Below are 24,031 nucleotides of genomic sequence, written 5' to 3' on the forward strand. Positions count from 1 at the left end.
TGTCAAACCATCCCCAGGACAGCAGGGCTCCATCACACGTAACAGTTACTTGAGAAAGTCAATGCCATCATTCCAAATATCCCCTTTTGTGGCTACATGGTGCTTGGTTGATGGCTGGGGCTAAGCCATGACTGAGTTACTTAAGGAGGGGATATGTTCAGGAAGAGTGGGAGAAGGAAGCATATCAGTGCATTTGTGCCACAAAGAAAACCACTGGACTGATAAATGAGCAAAAAGCAAAGGAACTTCAGTCCAGAGTGTCTGGATTTCCTACACTTGCCTCTAAATAGCACATCCAAATATGTGTAATGCCATATTACAATTCAAGTGACCAATCTATATTCTTCATTTTTTCCCGAACAATTTCACTTCTTTCTTCCTTCTCAAGGTGTCCTTAAACAGTTAAGCAAAATGAAGAACCTTTTCCAACTTCTCATGAATAAGTAAATTTATGTATTAAATTATACTGCCATCAATTATTAGATGAAGATTGTCATTAAATATTACAATGAAGAATATTATCAACATTGCATCTGACACAGATGAAAAAGCTACATATATGGATGGATGTAATCTGTTCTTTGGTTTATGAGCTCAGAGTTCCCTAGACTGTGTCACTGATGACACAATATCCCCAAATGGTAGATTTTGTATGTGATACATCTGAAAGATGTGCAAAAACAGATGTAGCCAGACAGCTCCCCTTGGTTAAATACATAAGGAAGCTTCACAGAGCAAGTTATTTTAGCTAAGGCTGGCAATAATTTATTCTGAATAAATTGCCTCTATATCTGTTTCAGGCAACAGTGACATAGGAAGAATGTGAACTTTTTTGTTATATCAACTCATTTTGAGCCAAATTATGCTTCTTTTTGAGTATTTGCCATTGCAAACATAGAAGACATGTGGATCTAGATATTAGCACCTTCTAAAAGTTGGCTCAATAAAAGCTGTTTAGCGCTTAAACATGGAAGCTGTTGTCAGCTTCACAGATGAGTAACTCATTCCAAATTTTGGAAATGGAAATTCTGATCTGATGTATATTTCAGGCTTATTAAGCAACTATATTTTCTAGGCCACAATTCAGTTAAAATTAACTCCAGCTATCACACTGTGACAATCCACACATGATTATGGAAGTCATAAAAAATGAACTTGATGTGGGTTCTTCTACTGTAAGTGGAGGAAAATGTACTCTGGAGCCCAGACTCTTCATTCCAGAGAGCCACAGGACAAAGAGAATACCTAATCACACTGCCTTAGCTTCAAAATATTCTTAAAAACAAGAATGTGTCAGACTTTATCCTAAGAAACACATTTACTTTTCTTTTTCCTGTAATTCCATCAAACACTGAGAGAGAGACAAATAAAAAGACACCTTTGTATGTATATTGATTCTGCATTTTTCTCTATCCTCTAGACTTCAAAACAGAAATTGCAAGAGGGGAAAAAACAGCCACCCCAGTGGAAAAGTTTAAATCAGATTTGAGATGTTTATTTCTGGGATATTAAACTTAAGAGCCCTTTCAATACATCTTCTTTTTAAATTCTGTCTTGCCTCCTGAAAATAAGATCTCCTAAAGATCTTGTTGTTTTGAAAGCGTGAGAATAATTTGTGCTGTTCCTCTCTCCACATCTTCTATTGGTCCAAAATTCACTTTTCTTTGTACTTTTCTTGTGGTGTCCTCACTACTGACACAGGGTCTTTTTCCTAGTCACACCAACTCGAACAGTTTTGATCAGTTTCTCTATGTTCAAACCAACCTTTCTGAAATTCTATCTTGCAAAAATGCCTCTCGTATTAATTTTTCTTAGTTTAGCTCTACCCCTGCTTATTTTTAACTCACACCTAATACAGTCCTAATGAAATCAATGAGAACTCTTTCATTTGACCAGGTGGACATGCAACAAAAAGTGGACCAGGTAAAACCAAAAAGTTTAGAGAAGATTATTCAAGTCTTCTAGCACATGAGCTTAATGAGTGAAAGTCTGTAACTTCACAGCTGAGGTGTCAGACAAGAGATTTCTTGTCCTCAGCAAGTCCCAGTCTCCAGGTACCAGTCTTTAGACAGGCTACTTGTTTATCACAGCTACAAAAAGATGAGATGATGACATTTATTTTAGAATACACCTGAGCATCTGCCTGAAAACACAAGGTGTTTTAGTGACTAAGTGTTAAAAAAATGTTTTTCATGCTATCAATAATTTATTGACAGTGTGGGGCTGCCAGTCCCACACTTAGTCTGCTAATTCGCTCCAGATTTTTGCACATATTGGTGGACCGGGGCCAGGAGAGAAAACAAAAAAAGAACAAAACAAGCCCCATCCCTCTTGAACCCTCTGTCCTTTCCATTCTGAACATGACCATTCTCCTCTCTTTGCTGGGAACTGATGTTCACAGTGTGACTAAGAAAATGATTCAATCCTGAAAGCCAGTATGTGATTTAGCAAAACAAAGGGCTGATCTCCACAGCAGCAGCAGCAGCAGAGGCACCAGCCGCTCTTGAAATATCTAAAAGGCAAATGCATTAGTATGTTCAGCAACCATGCTGGCTAATGACTAGACATTTTTGAACATATGGGATCATTATTCCAGCATATCATCAGTGAACTTTCTAGAAAAGCTAATTAAGGGGTCCTTTAAATGCTTACCACAAAGTTGGGTTTTACCAGTGCTCCTCATCTGCATTTGAAGACTTTGCTGTTTTCATCTCCCCTGCTCTCACCACCTTTCCATTTCCAGTGATTGCTAAAGATGAGAAAAGCTAATTAAATATTTTAATTTTTTAATGATAACTTAGCTTTACTTTTATTTCCTATGCAGAAAGATTTCATTTCTCGCTGACACGAAAAGGATTTAGAATGCACTGTGGCCAATGTCTACTGATGGTTTATCTCTTAGCTACCTTCCTTCATATACATCTCTCCTGTAAATGCTTCCCTACTTTAATGGTTATTGCAAATGACTTTAAAAGGTAATTTATAGATTGCAGGAACAAAAGGTCATTTTCCTGGTCAATAGCTCCTAACAAGGGGTAAATTCTATGGGCAACCCTTCCTGCTGATCAGAATAATTTGCTAGGAAATGTGTAGATGACTAAAACCTCCTGGAAGTCTGAATATAGAAACAAGACTTTTCACTTCCTTGCAAGGCAATTTTCCTTTTAGGGTTGTATCCTCTCAAGATAAAAACAACAACCTGCAACCCCAAGGCAGGTGAAAAGATTATTATCTACTTTGTGAATCTAAATCTGGGGCATCTTTGAGGAGATAAACCTCTCAGGATTTCAAAGTGTGAATGCAGCAGTGCCAGTGTTGCGACCTCTAGGGCCACAGAAAATGCTAATAATGGAAGTGTGAGCTATTTAAATGAATAAACCTACCAATGATAAGTTGAGTCTTCATTGTTAGGTAAACCATTGCTGGTAACTTCAGAAGCACATAGGGGGTTACTAAGCTTGTTGGATGCACTGAAAGGCACTGTGCAGGGATGGCAAATGTGCCTTCATCAGGATGGTCTCAGGGGAAAGGGGTGTCAGGATGACTGATAGAAAAAGACATTTTCCCATCTTTCATTAAATTATTAAAATTCTCCTTTAGAAGTTTCAAACAAAAGCAATATCATAGAATTATAGAATATGCTGAAGGAGTCCATCAGGATCATCAAGTTTAGTTCCTGGACTGGAGCAGGACACCCAAGAGTCACACCATGTGCTGAGAGCATTGTCCAAGCACTTCTTGAACTCAGACAGGCTTGCTGCCGTGACCACTTCCCTGGGGAGCCTCTTCCAGTGCTCAAGCACACTCTGGATGAAGAACATTTTTCTAGTATCCAACCTAAACCTCCTCTGACTCAGCTTCAGGCCATTCTGTTGAGTCCTGCCACTGATCAGGAGAGTGAAGGGATCAGTGACTGCCCCTCCTCTTCCCCTCTTGAGGAAGTTGTAGACAGAGAAGAGGTCTCTTCTCAGTCTCCAGGCTGAACAAGCCAAATGACCTCAGTGACTCCTCATGCAGCTTCCCCCAAGGCCCTTCACCATCTTTGCTGCCCTCCTTTGGATGCTTTCTAATAGCTTAATATCTTTTTTATCTTGTGGCACCCAGAACTGCTCCCAGCACTGGAGGTGAGCCCTCCCCAGCTCAGAGCAGAGCAGGACAGTCCCCTCCCTTGCCTGGCTGGCCATGCTGTGCCTGCTGCCCCCCAGGACAGGGCTGGCTCTCCTGGCTGCCAGGGCATTGCTGACTCCTGTTCAACTTGTCATTGACCAGGACCCCCAGGTCCCTTTCTGCAGCACTGCTCCCCAGACCCTCATTCCTGAGTCTGTGCACACAACCAGGGCTTCCCCATCCCAGATGCAGAATCCAGCACTTGGTTAGATTTCATAGGATTGGTGATTCCCCAGCCCTCTAATTTGTCGAGGTCTTAATTTTGACCAGGCTGCTCACATTACAAAAGTGCCTCTGAGGCTGATGGTCAGGGCAAGGTGCAATCACCCCCATGCTCTGCTGTGGTACAGCACTGGCTGGGCTGCATGTGGAGGGAAAGGGATGTCAGCAGAGCAGCACAAGCTCCAAGGATGCTGCCACATAACCCCAAACCACGGCCGGCATCGCCTCCGGAACTGCCCTAATGAGTGAGAATTTCTTTGCAAAGGAACTTCTCCAGCAACAGAAAATGAAATAACAACAGGAACTCTGTCTCTTAGAACACCAAGTGTATGTAAAGCTTGCTCTCATTCCCCAGCTATTTAGCACAGAAATAGTTTAAATACCTTGCAGCTGGGTTTCTCTCACATCACATTTTTAAGTGGTAATGACTTTTAATAGATATCTTGGAAGAATAAATAACCATTAAAATATGTAAATCTAAATGATTGAACAAAAAAATCACACAGTAATTTATATTAAAAAATCTCTAGATTTTATTTTTTTAAATAAAGTAATAGTTTGAGAAACCTTGATTCTCTAAACAAATATCTACTTAGAGTCAGAAAAACATCACTTGCTTCTGCAGTAATGCAATTTATATGAGTAGACCCGTGCACACACTGAAGCACTTATGGGACTGGAAGCTAAGTCCCAGTTAAAAAAGAAATTAAAAGAATCTGAAATTATTGCATTTGTGCACCAGAAGAGTTCATATGTATTGCATCCTGTGGAATAAACATCCCTGTGTCAAGCTACATTGCAGAAAGCTGTGCTGGGCAGATGGCAAGGGGACTGGAACATAATTCCTCCCACCATGACCAATACACATTGCCTGGTAAAACAACAATGCAGTGTCCTGGCTACTTCCACTTCAAATGGATGTGATCGCCCTGTAGAAATGTCAGCAACTTTGCCCCTTAAAAGATCCAGCTACATATGGGTAGATATTTTGACAGGAAGTCAAAATAGGTTTAGTTCCAGTTAGAAAGTAAACACTAGGAAACAAAATCCTGTCTTGTGTTGCTGCTCTGCTTTGCCTGGCTTGTTTCTCTTCTGTTCTCAGTACTGTCTGCTTTGGCTTGGTCTACCTCCTCTCAGGGCAGGAGGAGTCCAGGAAGTTTTCTCCTCTGGAGCAGGGGGGATTGCTCTGATGTGCCTGCTCATCCAATGCCCTTCACATTACCATAACATTAGTCACTTCTCCATGTTTGTCACTAAACATATATGGAGGGACAAAATGTTTTGCAGCTTATGTAAAAGTATAAAAGTATAACCTATTTATGACAGGTCATCTAAAAAATAAATGAGCCAGTGCAACTCTATGCAATATCAATATAGATTACACAGCAACAAAAAAAAGTGAAAATATAAAATTCATCAAATTTGTACCTGAATATAGATAAACAGAATAAACTCTCAGACTCAGCAGCCAGAAGAGACATAATCAAGGGAAATTATTTTCCTTGTGGATTGTCACACATTTTTCTGACCTGTCAAATATCAAATACCTGCTGTTTTCTGATAAGTAGCAAATACACATCCAGATAGGAAGTGATATTAAAATCTCTATTACTTTGCAATGATTTGTGTATAATGTGACTTTGTCTCTCAAACCAGATTTGCTCCCATGTCAAAATGGAAACATGATGATTCACAACTACCCAGCCCAATTGGGACACAGATATTATATGGTTATCTCAGGATTTTGGTAGTTTTCAGAGCAGACTTCATACAAGTTAGTAAAATGCAAAGCATAGTCAAGTTCCCTTCCCAATAAATAAATGGGTTCTAAAATGCAAATAAACGTAAATATGAATATAAACAAGTGAATACTGCCAAATAACCTGATGCTCGGCTCACAGGTCAGGCTGGTTCCCGTGTGTCATCCTAGGCTCTGCCTTCATGGAGCTAGCCCCATGTACCACTCATTCAGAGCTTCCCACATCTGCCTGAGTATTCAGTAGCCAATTAAATATTCATTTGCAAATTAAATGATGGCTTAAAATATTGGAGCTAATCTAATTCACACCACCTGAGTACTGTGCTCACAAACTGCCTGGAAAACCAGGGAGGAATGAAAATGACAGGAAACCCAGGTCAGAGACCATGAATGTGGGGGGGGGGGAGTGCAGGGGGAAAGACTGTGGTGTCTGCTACCACACAGAAACCTGGATGTCTTTCCTTTGTTGCTTTTTATCTGAGACCTCAAGATTAGGTCTATAGTCCAGTGTTTACATGAATGGTGCTACAGGCGTGCTGTGGGCTCAAATGAAATAACCAGGGATAGGTATTTGGTGCCATCTGGGATGACATGCAGTATGAGGACTCCATCAGGGAGTCCAGAAAGACAGAGATCTCTTATAGGTGAAGCTGTGGCTACCCTCTGTGGAGGACTCAAGTACCCAGAGCATCTCAAGCCACTTTGAACTCCAGACTGTAAAAAGAGTAGTTACCTCCCAGCCTAAATCCTCCATACACCTGCCTGCCTGTGTGCCTTAAGACCAGGTGCACCATCCTCCAGCCTACACTTCCTTTGGTGAGAGGAATATGAAACCATTCACCTTAAACCTAATGAAGAATGAAAGCCCTATTGCTTTAAGTTGTATCTGTTGGCAAAAAAATATCATCCAGTTAGGAGAACTAGTAAACTGTGTTCTCCTTCCCACTTGGGATTGCATTTGAGGAAGAAATAGAGAAGGTGGAAGAAAGTTTGAGGTCTTCTACCTTTTGGGAGATAGGGGTTTGTAACCAGGATACCATTTCTTAAAATATATCTATTAAGTGAGAGAATATGAATAGATGAACTTGCAGGAAAAAAAACCTAGTTCAACTCATGTCCTACTTATTTTAAGGATATTAAGGACATGATCCTCTGTATCTAGTAACCAGATACAATCAATAATTTCTTTTGCTTAGAGATTTCTAAGTTGATGACAGAAGAGAGATACAGACACTCACTAGGATTTCTATGCTGCTCAAAGCCTTGGATATCTGAAACATCCACACAGACCTGGCAGATATGACATACAGACTATGAAAGATAGGGAAATGAAGACAACATTGTTGTTAAATCCTGGTTTTACTGTTTTCAGTGGCAATTCTCACTGACTGCTGGCTAGAGTTTCACCAAAAGAGCTTTAAATGAGCACAATTAGCATGGTTGAGGAAGTCTCTCATTTACTTGACTAGTAGTAATTTCTGTCATCCTTTTTCCTTTTAAGAGTAAAATTAAAGACAATTTGCCTGATTTTTCCTGAGTCCTTCAGCAAGGATTCCAAGCACCTACAGATAGAAATTACAGTAAAAGGATCAAACATTCCCATCACTATCCACTGATTCCCTGGAAACTCTGCAGGGGAGAGAAGGTGACATTATACACAGTCCAGCAAGCATTTTGAGTAGGATGTTATGCTAAGCAGGGATTCCAACATGCTTTAAGCCTGCAATATAAGAAAGAATGGACGATCAGTAAGGGAAAGTTCCTATCAAATACTTTTCTCTATCTAAGAACCTCTCTGGATAAATAAAATTTCATTTCTGGATGGGGAAGTAAGAGAGGCAGGAAACTATGTGTTAGAAGCAGATACTGCATAGAGGCTCTCATCAGGTGGCAGGAACAAAGCTACTCCATGAGTCACCTGGTGGGGGCTTTTGTTCAGTTTTCATTAGGATTTCTAAGGAGTTCATTCAAAGGGGAAAATGAGGAACGATGCTGCTCAGAGTTAAGTACACAAAGAACACAAATGTATTTTCAAAAGCACAGATAAAGCAATGAATGCAAGCACGTAGAAGGGGTTGTGTAGCTTCAATGGACCACAGTATCCTGATTTGGTTGTTCCTCACTTCCACAAGGATTTCAGAAGGCAACTATGCTCACAAACACATCCCAAATAACACAATCTCTCTCCTTCTGTCCATCTCCTTCTAGTCTATAACCCCAGTTTCCTATGAGGCTCTTCTTTCCCATTTTGTTCAATAGAGAATGAACTACATAGCCAACAATAAAGTCAGATGGAGATGAAACTTACTGTTAATGATGTAGAGGCCAAATTATTATTTAACTTTTAAATATGAACAATACTTGGCTCCAAACCTCATTTAATCTTCATGGATATCAATTATATTTTGTCATTTCTAGACCTGCAAAAATTTCATTTCTCCAAATGAGCTCAGTAACTAACCCTCAGCCACTTTAAAAAAATGTTCTATTCACAGATTTTTTCAATATGGATTATGAAAACATTAGTTCAATGGAATTTATATGGCCTATTTGACATTCTTTTCGCTTTAGTTGGATTTGAGATGATATTCAAAGCTGAGGCTCTTTCTAAATGCTAAAATATTTGTTCTCTGAAAAAATGACCATATGTGTGAAAAGATCAGATATGGGTACATCTTTTATATAGCAACTGATAGTTTACAATGTAAATGAACATTCTTGCATTCTATGATTACTATTTTTTTTCACAGTGTGCATTTCATTGCTGTGGATGAGACCACCAGGTTTCAGTGCAAAGATTACCCCTAGGAAAAGAATGCAAAGATTTCTAAATTTTGTACATTCAACACCAAACACTCAGGAATGGGAACAGTGGACAACAGTGAGCAATGTCTTTGAGAGGGAGCTTACCTCTTGGAGGCGGTGCTCCATAGGAAACTCCTTATCGGCCAGGCTCCGTTTTCAAGGTGCATGGAGGAAAAGGCTGCTTTGGGTGCATGTATTCCTGCATAAAGGCTGGCACAAAGCCTGATGATGGTGCATAAGGATTACACTCTACCCTGTTTCAGCCTCTGGCCCCAACAAAAGCAGCAAAAGACCTGCAACCCTAACAAACCCAGGGCAGGTCTCAGTTCCCACCACTCCTCCCTACCCTGCTTTGAGCAGCAAGTGAGATTGCCATCAAACGCCGTACAATAGCACCAGTCTCTGCAGTCTCGGACCTTGCTTCTTCCTGGCCCTGGGTTTGTCTCCTGACGTTTGACTGGGATCTACTTCCCAGTGCAACAGTAGGGCAGAATTCCCAGCCTCGAGTCCTGACACACACAGCCTGTTTGTAGGACTTCGCAGTGGCCCCAGCTGGTGCGGAGAGGCGATGACTGATTTTTTCCATCCATGGTCTGGATGAGCAGCTCTGAGTGAATAGGCTGTGCAGCAGCTGTGCAGCCTGGGCCATCTCATGGGATGGGTTTTAATTTCCCCAGTTCCTCTTCTTTCCACCCTCTCGGGTTTTATGTGGGTGGAGTTTTACTTCAACCTAAATGTCTAAATCTGTTGCCTGAGAAAGAGGTGCAATCTGAGCCCCTTCCCATATTACGTGTTCAAACTGCTGACTGCAAACACAATAGGTTTCATGGTGCTAAGGGCCACCTGTTGAAGTTGCTCAAAGGCACCCCTACCCATCTGCATTCCCCACTGCCTGTTTTCCTGCCTGTGACTCAGGCGTCTCTCTCCGAGCCACTCGCCCAGTGTGTCGGGCTGCAATCATTGCAGCGCTGAACCGATTCAACATCTTGAAAAGCTAATTAACTTCATAAAAAATTCATATAGGCATGCAAATACTGTGGCCCAGATAAATAATTAACTGAACTCTTCCACGCCAGAGCCAGCATGCTCCAAGGCTGCCCTCTCTTGCCAGGCCTGCTCAACAATTATTCAAGACATGCATTTGATGATTTTCTTCAAGGTGTAAACCCTAGGCGGCAGCTTAATAAACAACATACATTGCACAGTCAACATTGATTTACACATCTTCTGAAGAGATGATGCATGAAATGATCAGAAAAGTCAATAATGCAAGCAAAATGTATGGGCTTGAGATAAGTAACAGAAAACAAAATCAATGCCTTCCAGCTATTATCATCATGAAGTAGAGTTCATAATAGATAACATTAAGTTTGAACAAGTTGCATCATTCTAATACCTGCAATCAGCTGTCACTTCTGACAATAATTGCCAGAATGGTATTCATATACGTATATGCTGGATCTACCTCTGGTGCTAAATGCATTTAGCTGAACAATCAGGGCAAGCAATCTGACAAGCCAGATATTTTATTATTCTGACATTAAAAAAAACATTCAGACTGCAGAGCTCATTAATCATGACCTGCACTGCCATGTACATACAAATATTCCACTGAAGAAAGCCAAAAGCTTGCTACAGACTTTCTGGAATAAGAACTGGAGGAAGATGGTCTGATGGATGGGATCACCCTATTGCTAGCTCTGAGGGGTAAAATTCAGCAGAAAGAGGCAGCTGACATTATCAGAGCACCTGAGCAACGACTCAATCACACAGTACAGGCAACAATACACCTCAGCTTCTCATCCACAGCTTTACGTTGGACTTATCATATGGTTTTATATCAAGGATTTCTGATAGTCTCAGGATGCGATCAATATGAAAGCAACAAAAGAGAAAGCTCTGACCACTGAGGGCTTGTCAACCCAGGAAGCTATTGTGACACGTGGGAAGATGTGAACTCAGAGTGCAATGGCTCTGCTCATTTTGGAAGCTCATAGTCTGACATGCAGTAAAGTAAACTCACACAAGGCTGTCTGAGGGTGGAAGACATTTTTACATGGAGGCTGGAGTTAAACATCTCTAGCACAATATTCCTCAAACCTCCCTCTGAAAACATTTCTCACGGTATTTCAGTGCATATAACCTGCGCCACTAAGTGAAACCAGGAAGAGCCGCCGTCAGCACGCAAGAGAGGGTGCCAAACATGGCTCGAGCTATTTGTGGAAACAATCGCCCTGTCTGCTGCACAGAGGGCTGGTAATGACAAACAGTTGCTTCCCTCCAGCCAGGAGCATGAATTTGACTTCATGCATTCACGATACAGCTTCGACCAATTGATAATTATTCAATGGCAATAAAAAATACATTGGCAGTCTCAATCCAGCTCCTCACAGAGCCATAAAATGCTCACAAAACCACAACAAACAGTGATTGTGCCCTTTTGGGAGCAGCAGAGACACAGAGGGGGAGATGGGTTCCTCCTCCTTCCTGCAATGCAGGAGCAAATGTAGAGCCTCACCGGGAGGTGGTGGTGTGGGGAGTCTGTGTCAATGTAACCATAACTATATTTCTGTCCCTAACATTGAGGGGGAAAAAAGGAGAATAAGGATGATGAGGTGATGATACAGGAGCTTTGGGGAAACTGTGCCCTGCATTGCAGTGTCACAGTTGAATGACTATCCCAACAAATTAATTTTACAATGCTTTTGATTTGACCCACAGATGAGAAGATGGTTTCAGCCGAGTTCTGTTTTTAGGGACCCATTCATCTCCTGAAACTAAAAGCCAAGCTCATAAAGCACAAACCCACACAAGCTAAAACCAATCAGTAGCTTCCCCAAATCCCTGCAAAGCCAAACCATTCAGTGCCACGCTGCTCTGCCAATAATAGTAACAAGTAACACTACACTCGGGCTGTAATTTTTCATATCCACTGTGCTGTTGTCATATGATTTACTGTGCTAGCACTGAGAGCCATTGCCCAAGCCCTGTCTCTGCACTCCTCCTGATTTACTTAAATCTTTTTACTTTTATCAGCCACAGGGAATGGGGACACTTACATGTAACAACTGACAATTTGAACAGAAAATACAGAGAAAAGCTGTGTAAAGCAAGTGGCTGAGATTATAGCTGTTGACTTCTAATATTATTTGACAGATGAGACTGCTGCAATTATCCTCTGCTCATGGGTTCCATTACGGGAACAAGAAGCACACAAAATAAGGGCAATTTCCCAAACAATATATAGGTCCACTTAACTTTGTCAAGAGCCATTTCTGCAAGTGAAGTCCTCCCTGGTTAAAGATACAAGGATAATGTGTTGGCAACTTCACATGAACATTTAGTGCATTCCACATTAACTGCATTTTCAGTTGTTCTTTTCCTGCTCTGTTTGAACCAAATAGGATATTATTTCTAAAGGTATTTGTTTAAAGAATAACATTGTGCTTACTGTTCCCTCTCTCAAGAGCTCTTTTTTCTTTTTTTTTCTTTTTTTTTTTTCTTTTTTATTTTTTAAAGAAGGTGTTTCAGAAAATTTGCAGCTCACAAGATCACTCTGGATTTTTGCAGAGTCCTGCATCCTCCTACATCATCCCATCTCTGTGCCCCCTCTATCTCCCTGTATCAGAAGGGAAGGCACCAACCCCACACAAAGGTTCCTACTGTCTCCTTTTCCATTCCTATTTCTTTGAATGCTATGCTCCAGAGGGCTGTCCCAAGTCCCACACACCACCCTGCAGGCCCCACCATCCCCCTGGCCTGCCCCAGACCATTGCCACCTTCCCTCTCTGCTCCACTGGGACCTGCTCCCAGCTGGCACAGCCAGCGAAGAGGAATGCTGGGGGTGGGGGGGGAAGCAAACAACATGGCCAAGTGGTTCCTCAAGAGAAAAAAATTGTCATTCTGGGGATGGGGAATCTCTCATACACACCACTCTGCAGGTCTAAAAGTGAGCTCACAGTACCCAACACAGACACACCGGTATGCAAGCAGATCCCAGAGGAAGGGTGAGATCTCAGGTTCCAGATTTCCCTCCAGTAAATACACAGCAAAGGCAGTCATCCTCTGAAGTCTTCCTGTGCTGAGTCCAACCACTGTATCTACACAGTGGAGGGTGAAAAAAGGAACATTAGTCCTCCTTTAAGTTCAAACCTCAATAGAACCTTAGCAACAGAGTCACTACTGACATAGCCATAGTGTATTTTTAAGGTTGCCCCATTGCTTTGACTTGTGGAGCTATTTATAGATCAAAGGGAGTTTCTTTCTCTAGAGGAAAAAAAAAAAAAAAGCAATGAATTTTCTGAAAGCAAAGGTGAAAAAAAAAAGATAATGAAAATAAAGGGAATAACCTGTGGCCGAGGCAGCAGTTATTAATTCTTCCCTCCAGTGCAATCAGTGCTGAACCACAGTAGAGTGAATATTTTTCAGCAGCCTTCCCCAACCTCTCACATGTACTTCAATATCTTTTCCTAGATGTGCCTAGGACCTAGTGCTGCTGACCCTGGTGGGAGAAACACCACCAGAAATCACTGCAAAACCACTTCAGGCAAACCTCAAGTTCCTGATTCCCTTCCTTGGAGGCTGAAGGTGTTCATCAGTTTGGGGAAGTTTTTTTTTTTTTTTTTTTTTTTTTTTTTTTTTTTTTTTGCCTATCCAATGTCATTCAAGAAGCTCTCATCCAGGAAACAGGCCTTGCTCTTCCTGAAATATTCCTAACCCCTTGGCCTCCATGCTAGCTTGTGGCAGTGAGTTTCATGGTTCAGTCAAGAGCAGAGTCACAGATGATGTGAGGAGAAACAGACCTTGACCACAGACAGTAAGACACAGTTTCTCTCCATGTCCAACAGCATGATCATCCAAGGAAGAGACCTGGTAAAGGGGAAAATGCCATCGCCTTCCAAACCTGCCCTCACTTAAACAAATACCCTGGCCTAAACTAAGACATCCCACTGGGAAGCATCCTTCAGGTTGCACATGTGAAATGTCCTTAGGTGTCTGGGAACAGGGATAGAGTAAATTTTTACACATTTCTGTAAGGTAAATAAGATTTATTTCAATATAACAGAAGAGAAAATAATCTCAGGAGTCAATAGGAAAGAGAAGACAAGCTGAGAGCATTCAAATGTCAAACTCACAGCCCCCAACATTCAAACTCACAGCCCCCAGTGTCCTCCAGATTATACTAACTAATGACATCCAGAAAGTGAGGAACAAAATATGTGGTATTTATATTTTTTTGCCTTTTACTTTCCTCCCTTCACCACACCACTCAGCTTTTCCAAGAGGCGGGCTGGCTCTTTCCTGGAAAGTGACCTTTGCTGCAGGGCAGGCAGATGGCAGCAGCCCCAGACAAGCCCAGTTCTCCTCCTTGACCATGTGTCACTCAAAAGCCTTGAAGATCTCTGTGCTGGAGACCCCAGGTCTCCTCCTGAATCTGGGTCACTGGCAGCACAAAGCCCTGCTGAAGGCACCCACGTGTGACGCAGACCCATCAAGGACCATTCCTCATCTCAGTGATGGCCAAATCTGCACTATGCAATTGCAATGATTTGAGCTTCAGGGATTTTTTTTCTTAATTTCTTTTTACGATCATTTCTTGTTCAGCCCTTGCAGTCTTTAGCACACATCTCCTCACAAAGGCAATCCTTGTACCAGAAAGCCTCAGATTTGCCCTCAGCTCTTCCATAGACATTGATTAGGGGTCCTTTTTCATTTTTCCTTAAAAAAAAATTCAAAAAAGAAAAGGGACATGATTTTAAACTAAAATAGAATGAAGTATTGTACAAAGGATTATTTCAAGTAATTCTCCTTGAAACTGTAACAAAGGAATGTTTCCTGGGGATTAAATGGACTGTCAGGTAATCAGAAAAGTTGTTTTAGGTTTTCCTCAAGAAGAAAAGAAGCATTTTGGATGGATTTTGTTTCTGGTGCTTTGTGACACTTTACAGCTTATTCCCTCATGTCACACCAGTTTATTTCATTATTCATAAACATGCTGAATGCCAAAATTATCGCAGAAGCTATGGGGCTCTTACACACGCAGCCACTAAGCCCTTTTCTCCCCATCCCATTGCAAATGCAAGGACTCAGCCCTCTCAATATCCTTCCACAGGGATTTTCTTCTAACCACTGCTCATCCTACTACCTCTCTTGCTATGTGGGTGGGATTTCTGGTATTTTACACACTATTCAGGACTCTCAGATGGTTGTGAAGGAGAAATCGCATGCAAGAGAGAATGAATTTGTCCCTGGGGTTGAAGTCCAGAGAGCCAGCACCCAGGGAACCTTGCATACAGTCTGGGTGCAGTCCTTACTCCTCTGTGGAGCACTTGGGGCGGTAACACTAATGCCCACTCCCACCATCAGTCCCAGGATGCCTCCTAGACCTGGTCTGGGCTCTCTCATCATATTTCTACCTTGCTTGGCACTGCAGGGGACAGGCTGCCCCTTCTCAGAGCCAGGACACAATTTCTGCACAGAGTCTATCTTCCACCCCCAACAGCTGCATGTTCCTGCCTAACCTGACACCTAATGGATAGGGATGCCTTAAAATGGCCCAGGTCTTTTCTCTAGGACTGACATCAAAAGTCCCTACAAGCAGCTACTTCTCAGCTGCTCCAGCCCACATCCACACTTGCAAGCTCAGCCCTCTTCTCACACCCTTCCCAAAGCCTTCAAGGGAGCAGCTAAGACAACCTGGAGCACAGACATCCACCACACCACATCCAGCTCCACACCCTTTACATACCAAATGGAAGGAGCTCCCCTCCCTCTGCTTGGCCAGGAGCAGCCAGCAGCGAAGGCAAGCACAGCAGAGCCCCAAGGGGAGGCAGCCTGGGCTGAGGGGAGGGGGTGTCAGAGATGCTCTTTGCCTCTGTGGGGAGGGAGCCCCCCCAGCTGGCCCCCGTGGCTTGGCTGGCCTGCAGCATCGATGTCCTTTTGGACTGCTAGATGCTACTGGGTGCCCAAGCAGCAAAAGACACCCACATCCATCTGTGCCTAGGCAGCCAGCTTCTGCTACAGCAGTCAGTCTTTGCTCTCAAACAGGGTGTGGGAAATGGGGGTTTAAAAACCACTGTGACTGTGTGTGGAATGGCAGCTAGTCCTTCCTTGGCTTTTCACGTGGCAGCACTGCCACAAGTGACAAAGCACAGCCTTGTTCTGTGGCGTTGACCCAGGAGTCAAGCACTGGACTCTATGCCACAAACACCCTCCACTCCTCATAGGCTCACAGGACACGGTTGCCCTCATCACATGCTATGCTGAGCCTGCTCCAATCTGGAACAATTGCTCCTTCATGTGTGTGACTTAATTTTATCTCTAACTAAAAGAAAGGAAGATTTGAAACTGCTAATTGCCCCAGAAAATGAAGACCTTTTTCTTATTTTATTTTTTACTTTTTTAATCTAAGGACAGGGTTTTCTTTTCCATGAACTGCTTCTTTCTAAAAGAATTTTTGTTCCAATTATTCAGACACCTGCTGATGTCCCAGCAGCCCCCTGGCAGCAGGGAACCCTCTCGGGCTGAGCAGCCGAAGGAAACAAAGCCCAGAACAATGTTGTACAGGGAAACAGTACACACACCAGCAAGCCAGAGAGCACAGCAGCAAGTGTGTTATTAGTCTGACATCACAAGGGCCTGCTTGTTTGTTTGCTTTACGCTTTTAAATCCCGACGCTCTCTCTTGCCGTGCCACATGTTGAATTTTTCTTGATTAAGTTGAGACTTTTATTATGCAGTGTCCCCAGAAGAATTACAGAGGGGAAGGAGAAAACCCAACTGCATATGGCAAAGGCAGCAAGATAGATACTGAATTCCTCCAGCTTGAAATGACAGGCAGTACAAATAAAGCTCCTTTGTAGCTGCTTTAAGACGTAGCATGTACCAGCCCATCTCAACAAATATACCTTGGGAAAAGCCAAAAGCAGGATCAGAGATGCACAGTGAGGGAAATTTTAAAGCTGCCAGTGCAAGTTTCTTCAGACACAATACATTTCTACAGTACTGAGCACTCTCAATTTTGACTGTGTAGCAGCAGTAATAGTAGTAATAATAAAAATAATAAATTTCTTAATTGTTAGTTATTATTGTTATTCTTTTAGCCCTCTCCAAGTCTTGAACTGTAAAAACAACATTGACCACAAAAACCATACAACTCCTCTCAGCTCATATGCAATGAATAGGATTGGCCCTCCTGGCCAAGACCATTTGGGCTACGTCTTTCTGCCTCATTTCTCTCCTTCCAGTGAGGGCTGTGTTTTGCAAGAGATGCAGCAGCATCAAGGCCAGTATGGCAGGACTTCCTCACTTGGAAATAGACTTTAAACAGACCTACAAACTCTGTTGAAGTTTGCATGACGGTGCCAGAGCAGCACAAAACAGCTCTAGCATCTGGCCTCAGGGGCTCAATCAGTTCTGTATGAATACTCATATGATGCAGTTATCATCAGCAAAGCCCATAGCTAAGCGCCTTGCTACCAAGACTCATGGCTTTGATTTAAGGAGCTCCCAGTAATCTGGGACACTACAATTAACATATTTAATAGAGCGACTAATGGGAAAGAATAAGGGGGGAAACCTGCAAACCACAGCTTACACTGATGACAGGGTAGGAAAGGAACAAAACCCAGAAGTTTCAAACTATGAAAAAGGCACACAGAGACGAGTTCATTTCTCCCTTTTGTTCTGCACAGTGCAAGGGAAAAAAAAGAATCACAGAAAATAATTAATAGTCAGTAATCTCAGACAGATTGGTTTATCTTTTCTAAGGTAACGTGAAAGATTTAGACATTTGTTCTGGGACACTTTGACAGGCCTGCTCATCAAAAGGCAGATGATCTGCATTTTATGAACACCAAATCCTTCCAAAATGTCTCACATAGTGGCACACAAAGTGTACAGACTTATTTTTAAAACATACCTCTGTTCCCTTCTTCTGCGGAAGATCACAAACTACTCAGGTAGATTATTAAAAGTGTTAGGCAACAACTAAGGGTTCCATAAAGTCATCTGTAGTTGTTCCAGGTAAGAAATGGCAATGGAATTAATCTAGTTTATAAACAGGATATAAACAAAAGTAGAATCCCTTAGTTAAGAACAGACAATGTTATTACAATTATGAGAAATAAAAAGCAGTTCTGCTGGTCAGCTGGGTACTTAGTGCACTGATCTAGCTTGGGATGCAGGACCAGCTTCAGCTGGCTTGGAGAAGCAGCCAGAAGCAGCCGTTCATCTGATCAATGGCCAGGTAATAATAATGTATTACATACCATATTGCTGAGTTATAGTTATGCAGTGCTGTAACAATTGCCAGACCAAAACTCTAGCAAAATAGCCAGGTGACTAAATACATATTTATCTTTTACAGTGTCTTTTACAGGGTTATTTAATTATCTCCAAACCAAGTATTCTAAACTAAAGAAATAGTTTCTAATTATATTCAAATAGGTACCTAAATAACCTCAGTTCTGCCTTGGGTTTACTGTATGCAGTATACCATGTAGCACATTCATTTCACATGGTTATTATAGCCAGTAAACATAAAATGATTACAGAGTCACTGTAGCAGCTATGGCGCCATATTAGATAAAATGACTCTTTGAGCAAGGTCTTCCAGCTTTCCAGTATCATGTCTTCATTGTATCTCCCACTGGAGAGCAAAGGCCAGCTGTCCTCAGAGAAGGGGTTGTCACATTCAAATGACAAAGAAAAGCAGAGGTCTTTCTTTTGCTTAAAGCCCTCTGGACTTTTATTCCTTCTAGAAACAATAGAGGAGGGAAGCAATGTTGAGAGATGGCAAGTGTTTAAGGAATTTCCTCCAGCAAAACATGATTTTTCAGTGCTGGCAACAAATTATATTTGGCAAATAATGACACTAAGTGGAAGATGATCATATTTCTTTAACAATGTAACCTACAGACAAGAGGTTTTTCCGTCATTAAAATAGGTCCAATCTTAGGTGCTTACAGAACCTGTTTATAATCAAGCTAGTTAATGGATTTAATTGTAAACTTGGACAATATATGAACTATTTATAGGGTATGGGTAGCACTCATCTGAGATCATTTGAGCGCTCTAAGACTCAGGTGCTGGGGTCAGCTGGGCATCTGGACTCCCTCATGGAGGACAGAAAAAGCAGCTCAGCAGTAAGGAGTTGACTTACTGGACTGGGTAGAGCTCCTCCTCTCCAGACACGACCAGTGTCCATATGCACACACCTGTTTTTTTAGAAACATTAGATGAATCCCATTCCTATTAAAAATGGATTAAGGTGTTTCCAATCCTTTGGGGGTAGTATTGGCTAAAAAATTTTAGCCTCACCCCCACCACTCCTACTCAGCTCTGTCCCCTCCAATCCCCAAGAAGGGTTGGTTATCCCTCTCCTTTGCACCAACTCAGCTAACTCAGAGATATAAAATGATCTAGTTCTAAAGAAGCACTTTTTTCCTATTATCCACCTGTTTTTCTTTTTTTTTTCCAGTTATAATCTTTTTTTCCTTAGTCATCTCATTTTCACCAGTCCTGGACACACCAGCAGTAGAACAGACACAGCAGTGGAGAGAGCAGATCCTTGTGTGGGGGCAAAGAAGGGTGGGAGAGGGTATATTGGATCCATTGAGGAAGGATCCATAACATGGAGCTGCACCCTAATTTTCAAGAGGACCCTGCATTTTTGTGTTCATTCAGACAACTCAGAGGCTAAATGCAATACTCAACACTGCCTAGGTTAGAGACCCACAGTGTCATCTTCCCACCAAGAGTAATGTGTTCATCCTCCTTCTTCAGAGTTTCCTTATCTCATCTCCAACTACTGTATGCCTGAAAGGCAGAGCACAAAGGCTCCTTGTCCAACTGGCCATTGATGAGACGAGCTGCCACAGCACTCTGACATCCCCTGCACTATTCCTTCTTCACACCTGCTCTTTGCCAGGCTCTTTCACAAAGCACACCTTCCCTGGGCTCCTCCAACAATCCTTCATCAAATTGTCCCTAAAAATCTAGGAGCCAAAACATCCACCTTCCTTACGATTTCTGCATTGCTGCCTGGCTCTATCACACACTACCCAGCTTGGATTTGTGCTGTCCCCCAAGGCTAGAGAAGCAGACCTTCCTCCACCCCCACATCAGTCCCCTGCCTGGATGAGACAGCTCGCCTGCTGCTGTGTGTGGCCTCGTCCCAGAAACTTTTATCCTAAAAATGTAGAAGAGCAAAATACCTCCTTGATATCCCACTGTTAACATCAATAGAGTGACTCCAAGAATGAAATGAGTGCACTGGAAGAGGAAAAATTTGAGCAAAGTAGAAAATAAATAAATAATTTCTCTAGAGATATTTAGACACACATACACATACGGTGAGATTTTACAACTTAATTTGCTTGTGAATGGCACTGAACTGATTCAGTGTGTTTGCTACAGTAGATGTGTCCCCTAAAGAGTAACTCAGTGCACAAAGAATTACATTCATTCATGCATCAACATTTTTGAGTTAAGACACTTCTTTATTCCAAAGATTGTTGATTAGCCCCCTTTCAAACTCAGTATCCGCTGTCTGCGCCGTACATGAATCATGTTCGGCACAGGACATCGCTGATGCTTTGTCACAAACAAACCAGGAATAAAAAGATCGGCATTTCAGTTTATTTTTCCTGCATCTTGTTAAAAAACATACTAGGAATTTTGAAGAAACCTAATGCATAAATACATATTTTGTCTGATTCAATAGCATATACAATTCAAATGACACTGCATTAGAAAATCAAGGGGCTGCTGTTATTCACCAACACATTAAATGCGAGTGATTTACTTCTTTACCTTGACATTAGTCAGAGGGCCAAATCAGAAAACGATGCAACACTACTACAACTGCCTGCCCCTCCTTCCCCCCAACAAGCAACCAGAAAGCTACTGACCACTCTAACACAAAATGCTACTTCTTTAATCTCATCAACCATCACCTCTTCTGAGCCGTGAGGACAATAACAGATTGGTATTAGTAATCTCAGCCCTTCTCAGACAGTTGGAGGCTTGCATATCTTAACTGATGTGCCTAATTAGATGCAGCAGTGATTCAGCCTTCAGCTGTGGTTCCGTGATGCTGCTTCCAGGGTGCATCAGCGTGCTCTGCATCTCCCGGTGACTGAGGTGTTTACTCCTCATCACAATCGCTGTTATCTGTCAGAAGCGATAGCAGACTGCTTTCCAAAGAACACCACTCCTTCCCTTATTTATATAGAAGTACTTTCACCAGAAGGAGCAAGTTATCTGTGACTGAATGTTATTCCAGTGGAAGATAATAGCCTGGAAATCTTGGTGTCTTCCAGCCCTGGACAGAAAAGTCTGCTGAGCTTTTTGGGGGCTGCACAGAGGAACACTTTGGCACATTATTCAGACTCCAGGCCTGCTCAGTCTGCTTAGTGACATGGAAAGCTCTATGTCATGGGTCTCAGGCTTGTGAATTCTTATTTGTCATTAACTGGATGACATCTTTTTTCTCTTTTTTCTTTCCTTTTTTTAAATTTAATTTTATTTTATCTTATTTTAGGTGGAATGACTTTCAGTGTCTAGCAGTGTGAACTAGAGATGAACTGCTCCTCTGGAAGGGAAAGGTCTGTATGTCATTAACCCCATCAACCTCTGTTGATTTAACAGAAAATGTAAGCAAAGAAACGTATCCTAAAGAATGGCAAAAAAAATCAGTGTTTTCTCAGGCTTTCTCCTTAGTAGATTAGAGCATCAAGAATATCCTTCAACAAACTTCAAAAATGTGAAAGCCATGGTGGATAACACATTGTATTTGCAGATTTAAAATTACAACACTACATAGCTAAAAATCTAGGTGCCTTAGTGTGGGGAAACTTTTTGTCAGTCTGGGGCAAAAAGCAGACCTCTGCTGAAATAAGATGGCACCTACTTATGTAAGCCAAGGATATTGCTCCCTAATATCAAAGCCTATTATCACTTCTACTTACTTGCCAATTGCTATCTTTAGTGCTCTGTTTTCTATTGCAATAGCAGACCCCTAAGGGAAGCTAGAAAATCCAGTTCTTTATCAGTGATGTTTTCAGCTCTAATAGGAGAACTACAAGGCCCTGAACTCAGCTCTTTGTGAATAAAAAGGCTTTTAATTCATCTTTAAGGAAACAATTAGACATCATCCAGACCATATAAATCAATCTGATTTTTCTTTTCCTCTATCAAGGCTATTATATATCTCTTTTCTTTTTCTTCCAGGTTGGCTTCTATTTTCTCTCAGGTGCAACTAAAGTTTCCTAAGGCAAGAAACTGAAAAAGAATCAGCAACATCTGGAGTTATCTACGCTTCTGCCAAATAAAACGAACACGTCTGAAGAGGGCTGTTACTCAGAATAAAAAGGGAAGTGATGACTAATAAGGAAATGCAATTTACCAAAAATATCTCATTTTGCCTTTTCTTAAATATATCAGTCTTGTAAGTCTCCTTGACCACCTAAAAGTCCTGCTTGGATCATGCGGGAGTAAGATTTGTCCAGAAAGAACAAATATTTGGCAGTTTTGCATGCTGTTTGGAGGTGAATGCAAGTCTAGAGATCATTCCATAGTGACTTATAAACCATAGACTTTGCATCTGAGTTAACATCCCTCATCTCCATTTTCATCAATGGAAGCAGGCAAAGTAGGATTCATCCCACTTTTAAGCAGACATCTAAAGTAGCTCAGCTGAACTGCACCATAAAAGCAGCAGTTGCTCTCCTCTGACTGAAAAGGCAGCTCAGGACAACTAGCTCAGCCTCGACATCTATGCCTGTAGATTGCTAATGTTGGGAAACATGAGGGTCACCTCCCAAAACTGTCTTGCAGAATTATCCCCCTCTTGCATTCCTCCTTATCTTAGCTTCTCTTTGCTATAACTGGCACCCATAGACCATCATCCATTGACAAGAGAGGCTTTTGTCTTCTTTCTTAAGAACTTTTCTTAGAGGTCCTTAATGAAGAGGTGGTAAGAGCATAAGCATTTATCTGTTACTTAGGTATATTCAGCTTAACTTTCTTGTCCCTCCTTCCAAGTCCTTACTCTCAGTCCTCCTTCCCATCCTGTTTCTTTTTGCCCCCCCTTAAATCTCATTCTCTAGGAGCCCTCTTTATTCCAGTCCCTCAAAAAAATCATTCCTACACACTTGGCTCTACTAATCCTGACCTAATGTGCTAACAGCTCTGCCAAGCACTTACTGGAACCAACTTAGTCTGCACGTTCCTTAAACAGCAGTTATGGGATCTTGTATCTCGTCACATACAAATTGTTCTGTCCAGAACTTCACTTACAGGCTAACCACGAGTACCTGGACGAGACACCTATGGTAAGTGTGTAGTCACTCAAGTCAATGAAGCAACAGTCCCCTCCAGAGGAGCCTTCAGATCCTGTGCAGTGTTAAATTCCCCATGAAGAAATTAATTTCTTTTCACTAGTTACATAGAAGGAGGCCAGAGTCGAAATATTCCTTATTTTATGTTTTCCATGAACAGCCAAAAGATCAGTAGGGTGAACCTGAGCTTGTATCTTTTCTTTTTATAAGAATACATCTTAACATTTCTTTTAATACTTGGAAATAATAAATACAAACAATTACAGAGGCACTGAACTTTTAGATGCCTCAGGGCACTCTATCTGCTCTGAAGCCTATTCTCACCTCAAGTTTAGTGATTCTTCAACTGCTACTTGAGGTTAAGAGGAATGCTGCATCTGGCAAAATAAGGCCTGTTGACATTACCAATGGACCTCACTGATCAACAATGCAAAGAAAGAAAAATAAAATGCAACAATGGAAGGAAAAGGGAAATAAAACCAGGCTTTCTACCTTTACTAAAAGCCTCTAATATCCTCTCTCTATTACTACAAAAGCCAAGGGATGTTGCAAATTTGGATACACTGGAGAGCAATTTTCTTCTCTTTGATGTCGCTGATGAAACAACAGGTCTCTCCTCTCCTCATGTTCAATACAAACAGGAAAGGGACTCAACCCAGCATGAAACTGGGAACTGTGCCTGAGCTGTCCCTCTCCTGCTAACAGCAGTGGGATGGGTGCTAAAAGCAGGGAAGGCC

The 24,031-nt window shown here is 41.8% G+C and overlaps 2 long non-coding RNA genes across 3 annotated transcripts in view; one reads left to right on the plus strand and one right to left on the minus strand.

Annotated features, from left to right (window-relative positions):
- Positions 1-23,308, plus strand: part of LOC143693568 (uncharacterized) — a 35,177-nt gene extending 11,869 nt beyond the window's left edge. Inside the window, exons 2-3 of the long non-coding RNA XR_013181382.1 lie at positions 21,497-21,560; positions 22,186-23,308. This is a non-coding gene — a long non-coding RNA (uncharacterized LOC143693568). The remainder of the gene's footprint in view (positions 1-21,496; positions 21,561-22,185) is intronic.
- LOC143693567 (uncharacterized) overlaps positions 1-24,031 on the minus strand; it is a 181,831-nt gene that overhangs the window by 88,895 nt on the left and 68,905 nt on the right. The window lies entirely within an intron of this gene.

The sequence above is a fragment of the Agelaius phoeniceus genome, chromosome 3, assembly GCF_051311805.1.
Source record: "Agelaius phoeniceus isolate bAgePho1 chromosome 3, bAgePho1.hap1, whole genome shotgun sequence".
NCBI lineage: Eukaryota > Metazoa > Chordata > Aves > Passeriformes > Icteridae > Agelaius > Agelaius phoeniceus.